Genomic DNA, 13,214 nt, shown 5'->3' with positions numbered 1-13,214 from the left:
CCGTACAGACAGCACCCAAAGTCAGGATCGAACCCGGGTCTCTGGCGCTGCAAGGCAGCAACTCTATCGCTGCGCCACCGTGCCACCCCAACTGGTCTGTAAATAATTTGGGCCGGGATTGAAACAATTACTTGATAACTAGAACTAATGAAGACCTCCTTGCAGAGGCTTCTCGGGAATAACAATTCACTGTTTCTTATCTGAGACCTTATAATCAAAAATCAACATTTATTTCCTTGTAACACTGATCTCTCAACACTTCCACCGGCCCGCATCAAACTTTTTTTTGGGACGCAGCCTGTTAGATCAAAAGGCAGATTAAAGACATCATCATTAGAAAAACACGACCTTACCTCCTTTGTTTGCGTGATTCGTGAGAGAGTGAATCTTGCTTCGTAGCCTCTGCTTGTCCACCAGGACGTGCAATATCACTAGATGTCAGGGGAATGCAAGTGGCTTGGAGCAAAAACAAAGGAAAATGCTATAAGGTAACTACATTTTCAACCCAAAGGCTTAATTCCTATGAGAGGGAGATATTTGCACTGGATAAATCCTTTATTTACGTTGCAGTCAAACTCCAAGGAACCGTTCTTGTTTAAATAGTGAAATCTAGCAGACCTATGAAGCTGACTGTGTCAGTGTTTCAGTGTCTGTTGTGAATTCCAGTATAAATAAACGGAGGTCTCTGCTGCTGAATCCGGCAAATTTTTTTTTTTTGGATGTGTGAATGAGTTGGCTGCGATCCTTTCTCCTAATTTTTCTTTTATTCCCGTGAGGGTTTATTTTAATCTAGTCTGCTTCGTTCTCACCTCCATACTGATCCTCCCAGGGCTGTTACATGGTCGCAGTGGATCATTATCCGTTCAAGCACAAGGGGTTTTTCCCTTCATTAATTTCTCTAAGAAGATTACAAAGTACATGTTTGTTGTTGTTTACACATCTGATTTCCCTCAGCTCTTTGTTTTTCCAACTGGTTTACACTTTAATGTCCTTGATTGAATTTCAACCAGAAAGGATCAACTTCACTCACTCCTGTGCTGCTGGAATGATTGCAAGCAGCTTTGTGGATAGGCTTACCTCTGCACTCCTTTAAAACTAAACTCTCAGGGAATGCTCAAAGAACTGATCTCCCTTTTATCCTTAATCTTAGACTGGACTAAAATCATGAAGTTCTTCCATAAACATTCTACAATTTGACCTGAATGCAGCAAAATAAAATCATCCCATTTTTTGGTGGGCTGAAGGTCATTAGTTCATAAATTCATAAATGATAGGAGCAGAATTAGGCCATTCGGCCCATCATGTCTAATCCACCATTCAATCATGGCTGATCTATCTCTCCCTCCTAACCCCATTCTCCAGCCTTCTCCCCATAACCCCTGACTCCCGTACTAATCAAGAATCTGTCTATCTCTGCCTTAAAAATATCCATTGACTTGGCCTAGGTTGGGATTGGACCCGGGTCTCAGGCGCGGTGAGGCAGCAGCACTACCCGCTGCACCACCATGCCGCACCATTGCTGGAATCTTCAGCAAAACGCAAAGCGCTGGAGGAACTCAGCAGGTCAGGCAGCATCCGTGGAGGCAACGGACCGGTAATGTTTTGGGTCTCTTTGCCCTGCCCCTCCCACCGCCCTCCACCATCTTAGTGTGGATACATTTCTCCCACACTCAATCAACTTGCTACTCCGTACACTCATCTCATATCCCGGGTCTCCCGTTTCCATTTTATTCCCCCCTCTTTCCCCGTCCCCCGCCACAACCCTCCTGTCCCCCTCCACCCATATTACTTTTCACTCTTCCCCTTCTTTCCTTATCCGGCTCCTTTTTGTCTCCTTTTTACATCAAGCCGTTGTCACTTACTCCACCGACCTAGTAATCAACCCCCCCCCCCCCCCCCCCCCCCCCCCCCCCCCCCCCACACACACACCTGTACCCACCTATCACTTAAGATAAACACAAAATGCTGGGGAAACTCAGTGGGCCAGGCAGCATCTCAGGAGGGAAGGAATGGGTGACGTTTCGGGCATAGGTCCTTCTTCAGACTGCGAGAGCCAGGGGAAAGGGAGACGTAGAGACATGGAAGGGTAAGGTGTGAAAAGGAAGATCAAAGCAGACGCCTATCAAGAATGGGTGTCAAGGGCTATGGAAAATGGAATTAGGAATGGCATGATTGAATGGTGGAGTGGACTTGACAAGCTGAATGGCCTAATTCTACTCCTATAACTTGTGAACATGTGAATTTAGTAGGCCCCCATCGGTCATGACTGACCATGGGTGATGCATCCTGGTCGGATGCAAGCCTGGGCAATGTCATATGGAGAACAGGCTGTTGCCCATGCAGCACGTCCCCCCCACTCTCCACATCGCTGATCGATCTAAAGGAACAGCAGGGCCGTTACAGTTTGGCACCAGCGCCGTCGCAGGAGCTGCCAGAGCGAGGTTGTAGACAACGACAAACTGCCTTAGGTGCTCCGACTCCGGATTTACAATACAATACAATACGGTTTTATTCATCACATTGCACATAAAATGCAAGTGAAATGAATTTGCCAGCAGCGGTACGATGAGAAAGAACACACAAAAACACAATAAATATTAAACACAAATATCCACCACAGCAATCATCACTGTGGTGGAAGGCACAAAAATTGTCCAGTCCTCCTCCATTTTTCCCCGTGGTCCGGATCTCAACCTCCGCAGTCGCCGCTGCGGGCGTCCAGATGAATGAAAGTCAAGGCAAGTCCTGAATCGGTGCCTCCCCCACCGGAGACCGCGGCTTCAGGTTGGTGTAGGCCGCAGGCCAGCGGTCGGTGATTTAGAGTTCGTGCCGCACCCAGAAACACCGCAGACCGCAGGGCCGGCAGTCGAAGTCGAAGCTCCCCTCCAGGGATCCCCAGCGAGGGACCCCACTCACGATGGTAAGTCCATGCCGCGCCCTCGGTAAAAGTCGGCCGCGGGCCGGCAGCCGGAGTGGAAGCTTCTTGAGGTTTTTCTTGAGATTTACTTCTGGAGCCTTTTCCATGACTGGATATGGCCACAAGGCAGTGGAGGTTTTAAATCAGAGTGTTCCATCTCCTAGATGGACTGCCTTCCCAGGCTGACGAGCTCCATCTGCCCGAGACTCGTGGGGGCGGGAGCGTCTACCTTCCCGTGCAGGTCTGCCCACTGCCCAGTGAATTGTACAATGATTATTGGTTGTGGGGCAGGAGACGAGGCATACGAACAGTAAAATTAATCAGGAGGCCAGTGAAACCAGTAAGAGAACTAGGTTGGTGAGGGACCAAACCCCCTTCCTCCCACCAAAAATATTACCCTCAACTTATCTATGTTCAGTATTCAATCCACACCCTCGTATCGCCATTCTGTATTTTCCCCTTTGTTCTAACTATAGTACCCGTGTTTGACTTTAGGTATGGTATTACACCTAAAGTCAAAAACAGCTTTCCTCTGCACTCCACGTACACCTCATGCTGCCTCGGCAAGACCACCAGCATAATCAAGGACCAGTCACACCCTGGCTATTCCCCCTTCTCCCCTCTGCCATCAGGCAAGAGGTATAGAAATGTGAAAACGGCCACCTCCAGATTCAGGGACAGTTTCTTCCAAGCAGTTATCAGGCAACTGAACCATCCTACCAACAACTGGAGAGGAGTCCTGAGCTACTATCTACCTCATTGGAGACCCTCGGACTCTCGTTAATCGGACTTTATCTTACAATAAACGTCATTCCCTTATCATGTATCTGTACACTGTGGACAGCTCGATTGTAATCATGTATTGTCGTTCCGCTGACTGGTTAGCACGCAGCACAAATTTTTCACTGTACCCTCAGTACATGTGACAATAAACTAAACTAAACTAAACCTCAGAACACCAGACAATAATAAACCTAAACCTAATCTCTGGTTATTCTCCCTAGAATCTTTCAATTTACACAGTGAGGTTGTTTTCTCGTTCATTACATTGTTTACAGTGTGCTATGTTTACATATTCAGTTGTGCTGCTGCAAGTAGGAATTTCATTGTTCCATCTGGGACATTCGACAATAAAACACTCCTGACTCTCCCGACACTTGACTTGGCTTCCGTCCCGCCCAATTACTCTCGTCAAAAATCCAAACATCATTTTACACAAGATTTTTCGAGTTAACATGGAGAAAAACCTGAAGGAAATACAAAATGCAACGTGATCAGGCAGACCCTTGTGGATTTTTGACTTTTCCTTCTACAACAATCAGCTTAGCTGAGTTAGTCGGAGAGGGAGGTTTCACTGAGCGTGGCTTTATCCCACTGGTACTTACAGATTTGGAGTCCTAGGAGCGCATTGTGAAGGGATTAGTCGTTTTCCCAAACACCATTGTGGAGAGAGGCAGCAAGGAGGGAAACAGAAAAAAAGAGAAAGGACAAGATGTAATTGATTTGGTTTTATGGACAATGACTTGTGTATCATAGCAGGATGAGCTGAGGTAGTAAACAAAAGACCAAGGCCACCAAGATACAAAGTGCCGTTCCACAGGAGGAGGTCACTTATATTCATCTATGACAAATTAAAATAAATCAGAGGTAGACAAATCCAATCTTCCATTTGTACTACAATCATAGATTACCTGATTATTGATTTAACCTTTTAAGTGCTCACCGGGACCCAAATAGAGCTTTTGTCTTGCGTTTCATCTGTCAGTCCCATCCTGCTTTCTACCCAGATTGAAGGTATTATGTGGTCATTTTACAGTGAAACGCATCCTTGTGTAATTATACTAAATCATTCACAACCTTAACTGAAACTTCCTCGTTGTAATGAAATTATTTTTGTCTGGGATTAACAGCAAACAATTTTTCAAAACTGTTCGACACTAACTGGAAGAGACTGAAGAACATGGAAGGTTAATCTCAAGTGGAACTTGACCCTGTAGTAATGCCTCACTAATGTAATCAAGAGGCTAGTGATATTATGTCTGGTTTTGCAGGCTACAGTATGGAGGGTGAGAAAATCATTACCAGAACAACCTTAACAATAGATAACGATCCTTCAGACCCCGAAAGAGAAGCAAGGAGGTTTTCCACAAAATGCTGGAGTAACTCAGAGAAGGGTCAACACGAAACGTCACCCATTCCTTCCCTCCAGAGATGCTACCTGTCCCGCTGAGTTACTCCAGCATTTTATGTCTATCTTCGGTTTAAACCAGCATCTGCAGTTCCTTCCTGCACAGGGGATTTTCCACAATCAGTTCATGAGTCTGCAGTTGCTGAGGGTACTCATCGAAAATACTCTTTCTCGTTTTAAAAAAATCTCACTGTTACTCCCACCATTTTGACCAATGGTTTATAGACACAAAATGCTGGAGTAACTCAGCGGGTCAGACAGCATCTCTGGAGGAAAGGTATAGGTGACATTTCGGGTCGAGACCCTTCTTCAAACTGAGGCAAACAAGAGATATAGACGGTGATATAGAGATATAGATGGTGATATAGATATAGACCAAATGAATGAAAGATGTGAAAAAAAGTAGCAAGAAAAACAATGGTTTGCTCTCTTGGTTTTCTCAGTATCAACCGTATGGACCACGTACAATCGCAATAACAACAAAGAAACTGGGAATAAAAAGGTAAGAATAACGAATGTGTACGAGGCGCAGTGGCGCAACGGTAGAGTTACTGCCTCACGGTGCCAGGGACCCGGATTCAATCCTGACCACGGGTGCTGTCCGTACAATGTTTGTATCCTCTCCCCGTGACCTTCATGGGTCCTTTCAGGGTTTCCTCCCACACTCGCAGGTTTGTAGGTTCATTGGCTTCGGTAAAATTGTAAATTGCCCCAAGGGCAGTGTTAGTGTACGGGTGATCAATGGTCGACACGGACTCGGTGGGCCGAAGGGCCTGTTTCCATGCTGTATCTCTAAACTAAACTAGAAAGATACTAATACTGAGAGTATAGGATCCTAATTTGGTTCCTCTTACACCCGTAAATGAGTGCAATTGTGTGTAACAGAACAGGAATATAGATGGAGATCAGTTGTATTTAATCTGCACACATAACATGAATCTTGTACACTTCTTTCACCAGAAATAGGCCAGACTTCATTACAATATGGTGTGATTTACATATTGATAACATTTCTCCACCTTGACACGAGAAGCACAGTTTCATAATTCTGGCTTATGTATGGATGTCAATGCCCGTATGGGATTATTGGTCACTGCTTTCACAAAACACTGTGAGATTCATATATGTGTCTGGCGTGAGTTAGTGAGTCTGTGTTCTTTTAATGGATTTCAATACTTTCTATTGAGCCAACATAGTGGCTGCGAGCAGGAACTGCAATGGAAACATTCCTATGGAAATGTGTCCACCTTTGAATTTGCACCGTTTTAACAAAGGATAGGAAGTGACGAGATTGATTGTGCAATGAAATCTGTGAGTGAAGGTTTCATCGGGGATGTTTAGTTTAGTTTAGAGATACAGCGCGGAGACAGGCTCATCGGCCCACCCACCGAGTCCACGCCGACCAGCGATGCTCGCACACTAACACTTATCCTACATACAATAGGGACAAATTACATTTATACCAAGCCAATTAACCTACTAGCCTCTATGTCTTTGGAGTGTGGGAGGAAACAGGAGATCTCGGAGGAAAATCCCGTGGTTGGGATCGAACCTGGGTCTCAGGCGCTGTAAGCGCTGTAAGGCAGCAACTCTGCCACTGCACCCATGTGTTGCAGTGACATCTCACATGCTGCAAACTATGCCTCACAAATGCTTTAAAGCAGTAGAGTTACTGCCTTACAGCGCAGAGACATGGGTTCGATCCTGACTACGGGTGCTGTCTGCACAGAGTTTGTACGTTCTCCCTGTGACCACGTGGGTTTCTTCCGGGCGCTTCAATTTCCTCCCACACACCAAAAACGTACAGGTTTGTAGGTTAATTGGGCTTGGTATCAATGTAAAAAATTATCCGTTGAGTGCGTAGGATAGTGAAAGTGCGTGGGCATCGCTGGTTGGTGCGGACTCGGTGGGCCGAAAGGCGTTTCCGTGCTCTATCACTAAACTAAAATAAACCAAACCATGTACAGTGCTGTCGGTGACTGCCAAGGTCATTCCAGCACCAACCTCTATGGGTTTTGATTCATTCTAGACTGCCGGAAAGAACATTGTGAACATCAGTCAGGTCCCATTGCACGCGGATATCAGGCGAGTGACTAATGAGTGTTAAACCGGCTAGCAAATTCATCAATATTCTCACGGCGAAGTAGCAGCAGGATGAAAACGCCACAGTCTGCAACGTTTCTGGATGCTCTGTGCAGTGCTGGCTGCAACCTTACAGCCTTAAGGTGGTGCGGCACACAATAAATGGACAATTCTGTCGTCAAAGTGCTGGAGCAACTCAACAGGTCGGGTAACATCTCAGGAGAACATGGATAGCTGACCTTTCAGGTCGAGACGGGTCTGAAGAAAGGTTCGGACATGGAAACGTCACCTATCCATGTTCCCCAAAGATGCTGCCTAATGTTGAGTTTCTCCTTTAACGCTGGCTCGAGATCTGTTTGAGCAAACCATGGCCAAACACTTCTAGAGTGGGAGTGAGCCGTTAATTCCTTTCCTTAAACTATGCCCATACACGCTGCAAGGCAGAATAGAGGGCTTTGTCCAATTTAGAACCCAAAGAACTGCAGATGCTGGTTTAAACCGAAGATAGACACAAAAGCAGCATCTCAGGAGAAGTCGGACGGCATCTCCGGAGAAAAGGAATGGATGACGTTTTGGGTCGAGAAGGGTGTAAAGAAGGGTCTCGACCCAAAACATCACATATTCCTTTTCTCCAGAAATGCTGTCTGACCCGCTGAGTTACTCCAGCTTTATGCGTCTACGAAGAAACAGCATTCACGGGAGAATCAGTGCTTGGATTTTGGTTCACTGTCATTGCAGAGTTCCCTTGCTGATGCCTGGGGCATTCTTTTCTTGGCAGATTGTAGATTTCACAACCCATCTTGTTTGACTGCGCAGATATCAACATGGTACAGCTGCAGTCTTCCTGGAATGCCTTGTGGAGGCTCTGTAGCGCATCTGGCCAGTGCCAGGCTCCCCTTGTGATCCGTAGCTTCCACACGGACAGCAGATGAATGCCTATCTTTGGCCATTCATTCATTCTAACGTTGTTCCTCTGCAGCCACTTCCATTTAATCTTTCTTATCGATGCTGAGCATTTCACTGAGTGTCCCATCTGATCTTCTCTTTCAGATCCCTCCCTTTCAAGTTCCCAACCATCTGCTTACTGCAAGTTGCCCTCCAGATTGCGATTATAATGCAGTCTCGTCGGGTCAAATATCATGTTTCATTGCAACTTCTATATATTCCATTTCAATATACATCAGGTCCCAATTACTTTCTAACTCATTTCCTTCTTGTTCCGAGTACCTTAAGGCTTAATATTCCATAATATGCTGAACATTTGTTAATTAACTTTAGGAACCCACTTTGGAATATGATTAGACTGCTTGCCTGTCCTTTTAGAGTCTAATAGTGCATTAAGAAATACACCATAAATACTACGCTGAGAGCATTTTCTTAAAATAATTTGCATTATTATTGAAATGTAACTACATTCAATGTTGCAAAAATTTGTTATAGACCTTACAAAATATTATTAGGAGAATCAGGTAGTTATGTCTAATTAAATGAACTTAAAGTCCTTCAATTTTTAAAATTGTTACGGTGACAAAAATATGAATGATATTTGAAAAATATACATTTTCAATATGGCAGAAATATTGTTGAATTGACACCAAAGGGAATATAATCTGTAAGTGGTCTACAAGCACAGTGGCAGCATGGTAGTGCAGTGGTAGAGTTGCTGCCTAATGCCCCTGTTCCACTTACGAAACTTGAACGGAAACCTCTGGAGACTTTGCGCCCTACCCAAGGTTTCTGTGCGGTTCCCAGAGGTTCCCGGAGGTTTTTGTCAGTCTCCCTACCTGCTTCCAATACCTGCAACCTCCGGCAAACACCTGCAACCTCTGGGAACCGCACGGAAACCTTGGGTGGGGCGCAAAGTCTCCAGAGGTTTACGTTCAAGTTTCGTAAGTGGGACAGGGGCATTACAGCACCAGAAACCCGGGTTTGATCCTGACTAAGGGTGCTGTCTGGAGTTTGTACATTCTCCCTGTGACCACGTAGGTTTTCTCCGGGTGCTCTGGTTACATCCCAAACTCCAAAGAGGTACAGGTTTGAAGGTTGATTGCCTTCTGTAAATTATAAATTGTCCCTAGTGTGTGTAGTGTCTGGTGATTTCTTGATGGTACAAAATCTGTGCCATGAACAGTTTAAAATGCCCCATGGAAAACGTTGCGTTGCATTGCATTGAGCAGAAACATGGAAGATATTTTTTTGCATGGTATAATTTTCTGAAGCTGAGTTTGCCCTCTTCAGAATGAAAAAAAAAACCTTACTTCAAAGGTCTGTGGTTCCTTGGTAACAGATAGGTAGGATTGGCAAAAGTCTGGGATTAACATGAGAGATTACAACAAACACATTCGTGTTTTTTTATTGTTTAAACAAAACAAAGATGTCCTCTGGGTGCTGCCCTTTATCTGATATTTAAAACCTTGACTTTGAGGATACATTTTCAATTTATTTTCCAATATATAAAAGGGAAGCAAAAGAAAAATGTTGTTCTGAACCCTCTTAGCCGGGAAAAGGTTAGAATAAGATACACTCGTGGGCTTCCAGGGAGTAACCAGAAGGTCCCGGTGGAATAGCATTAATCGAATAAACTAATCTTTGCAGCAGAGATTAACTGGATGGGTTTTGGTGGTGCAATATCAGCAGAATGCTAAGTATCGGCACCATCCGCAGCTTCAAAGGTGCTGGAGGCAGTGGGAGCATCTCCCTGTTGGGTCCTCCCCACTGATCCTGCAAATTTGGTAAACTTCATAGAAATGTATTAAGTCCCGCTGCTTTGTGCTTGCCTGTGGGAACTGCCTGGTGCTGTGAGGCACATATGTGATAATTTACAAGCATTTTGGAAATTTACAGTGGTTGTAGAGGCCTGGGGCCTCTGCAACTGAAGCCAATGCGGACATAGAACGCGGCGCAGTACAGCACAGGGACAGGCCCTTCGGCCCACAATGTCTGTGTCGAACATGATGCCAAGACCAACAGAGATACAGCGCGGAAACAGCCCCTTTCGGCCCACCGAGTCCACGCCGACCAGCGATCCCCGCACAGTAACACCATCCCACACACGCTAGGGACAATCCACCTTTATACTAAGCCAATTGACCTACGAATCTGTACGTCTTTGGAGTGTGGGAGGAAATTAGAGCTTCCTGGACACAAGTCACGGGGAGAGCGTACAAACTCCGTACAGACAGGCGGCCGTACTCGGAATCGAAGCCCGGTCTCTGGCACTAAAAGTTCTGTATCTCCCCTCAAACCCCTGTAATAAACAATACATCAAGACAATGACATTTTTTTCAAAACACTTACCTGTTTCTTATGAAAGCTGCATTATTTTGTGAAACATATGTGCTTTAACATCAATCTGAAACAACTCTCAGCATCGTAGTCTAGTCTTCCACAACAGCACAGGGATTCAACAGAATTTATCGGCGTCTTTTAACTGGCCCTATATCCTATGAATTAGATGAGCAAATAAAGGAGTTGGCCTCAGGGTACTGCTATCAAATATGTAGTTGCACCCTATAACACAGTGATGTAGCAGTAGAGTTGCCACCTTCTAACGCCAGAGAACCGAGTTCGATCCTGATTAAGGGTGCTGTCTGTGCGGAGTTTATACGTTCTCCCCGTGGCTGCGTGGGTTTTCTCCGGCTTCTCCGGTTTCCTCCCATATTCCAAAAAATGTGCAGGTTTGTAGGTTAATTGACTTCTGTAAATTGTCCCTAGTGTGCAAGACAGAGCTAGTCTACGGGGTGATCCTTGGATGGCGCAGACACGGTGGGCCGAAGGGCCTGTTTCCATACTGTATTTCAAAACTTACCTAAACTAGAGAAGAAAGGAGATAAGGAGGAATTCCCTTAGTCATACGGTGGTAAATCTGTGGAATTCATTGCCACAGACGGCTGTGGAGGCCAAGTCAATGGATATTTTTAAGGCAGAGATTTACATATTCTTGATTTGTATGGGTGTCAGGGGTTATGGAGAGAAGGCAGGAGAATGGGGTTAGTAGGGAGAGATAGATTAGCAATGGTTGAATGGCAGAGTAGACTTGATGAGCCAAAAGTCCTAATTCTGCTCATATAACATGAGCATAAATTAAACTATAAAGGCAGACCTTAGTTAATTAATAAGATGGGTGTTCTTTGTTTAAAAACTGTGTGTGTGCATGAAATGCATCTCATTATTTGTTTGGTGGGAAGAAACAAATGAACATGGCAGATAGAGTGGAGACGAAATGCATAGGAAGGAACAGCTGGCTTACACCGAAGATAGGCACAAAATGCTGGAGTAACTCAGCGGGACAGGCAGCATCTCTGGAGGGAAGCTGCTTTTCTCCAGAGATGCAGCCTGACCCGCCGAGATACTCCAGCTTTTTGTGCCTATCTTAGATGAAGAGGAGACAATGGTTCGGGACACATGAAAGCAGAAAACCCAGGATGTCTACATTCGAAGAAGCATCTCGACCACGAAACGTCGCCTATTCCTTTTCTCCAGAGATGCTGGCTGACCCGGTGAGTTACTCCAACTTCTCAACGGCAACGGCAACTTCCCCCGCCCGAGTTGCGGGGTTGAAAATGACCTGGAGCGGGGCCTTACATCGCCCGGCGCGGCTTTAATGGCTGCGGGACTTGCTAGCGCCCGCTGGGGGCTTTAACGTCAAGACCCGGAGCGCCGCCTTGCATCGCCCGGCGCGGCTTTAATGGCCGCGGGACTTATTTACCATCACCCACCGGGGGCTTTGACTTTGACATCGGGAAGAGAATGGGGAGAGCAGGGGAGAGATAAGACTTTGCCTTCCATCACAGCGAGGAGTAGATTCGCTGTGATGGATGTTTGTGTAAATTGTGTTGTGTCTTGGTTCTTCTACTTGTTTGTATGACTGCAGAAACCAAACTGAGGTTCAAATGACAACAAATAAACAATAAATTGTATCATTGTACTCCAGCCTTTTGTGTCTATCTTTTGTCTGCATTCAATACGGACTAATGTATCTTTCCCTCCATTTCCCAATTCATCATTCCTTGAAATATCTAAACCCAAGCCTTTTGTATCTCAGTCAAGCAGCGACCTAATCCACACATGTCTGTGGTTTAAAAAGATTGGAGTGTCTTTAGTTCCTTTAATTTTATCCTTGAAATTCATGATTGCTAACAGGACAACTTTCTTATTTGGTCTATTGTCTCGAATCCCATAGCTGACAATCTGCTCCATGAGGTAGGGTTTTTAATCAATCAACTAGATAATCAAATGTCACTGGCTATCTGCTCCATGTAATTACTTTTGCAATTAAACATTGACCTCTCATTGCCTCATCTACTGTAATTAGAGGGATGAGCAGATTTTCATCTAGATTGATTTTTTAATAAATATTGACTTAAAATATCATGATCTCATCATATTCCTTCATTTCTGTACCAAAAATCACACAAATCGTCAAATTAACAAGTGGACATTCTGGGAGGATAGAGGCTGTTCTCAGTTCACTCAGCAGCACCAGAGTGAAGGGAACACAGCCAATATCACACTAATGATGATATCTCAAGTGCTCCAGTACCTTATGAGGGAGAGGGAGAGGGAATGACAACAAAGTCAACGGCAGATTAAGTGTTCATTTTGAAAATACACACAGAGAAGGGAGATGCTTCTTCAATATGCATGGAAATTCAAATTTAGATGTCCCTTAAATTTAGACCAATGCAAGTACTTACGGACATTAAATACTGTCAAAATCTCTTCTGATGTGAAAAATAATTATTTATATCAGCTATTATATACTATTTCTCAAGTAACACTAGTCCTACTAATCTGGCAGGTAGGCTAACATTGCTGCCATATAAGAATGTCCTCTCGGATGACTGGAATTTAAATTGCAATGAATTTGTAACTATTTCAGGCGAGACTGTTTTGAATGCTATTTTGAGTTGACTTTTTGTTTCTGCCTTTATGTAATTTAATTTAGAGATATGGTGTTTGTCTTCTGAATCATGAAGCAAGATGCTGGTAACTGTTTCACAAAATCAGACGGAAGAGAATTAGTCC

The sequence above is a fragment of the Amblyraja radiata genome, chromosome 17 (genome assembly GCF_010909765.2).
Source record: "Amblyraja radiata isolate CabotCenter1 chromosome 17, sAmbRad1.1.pri, whole genome shotgun sequence".
In the NCBI taxonomy this organism is placed as follows: Eukaryota; Metazoa; Chordata; class Chondrichthyes; order Rajiformes; family Rajidae; genus Amblyraja; species Amblyraja radiata.
This window is presented reverse-complemented; position numbering follows the sequence as displayed.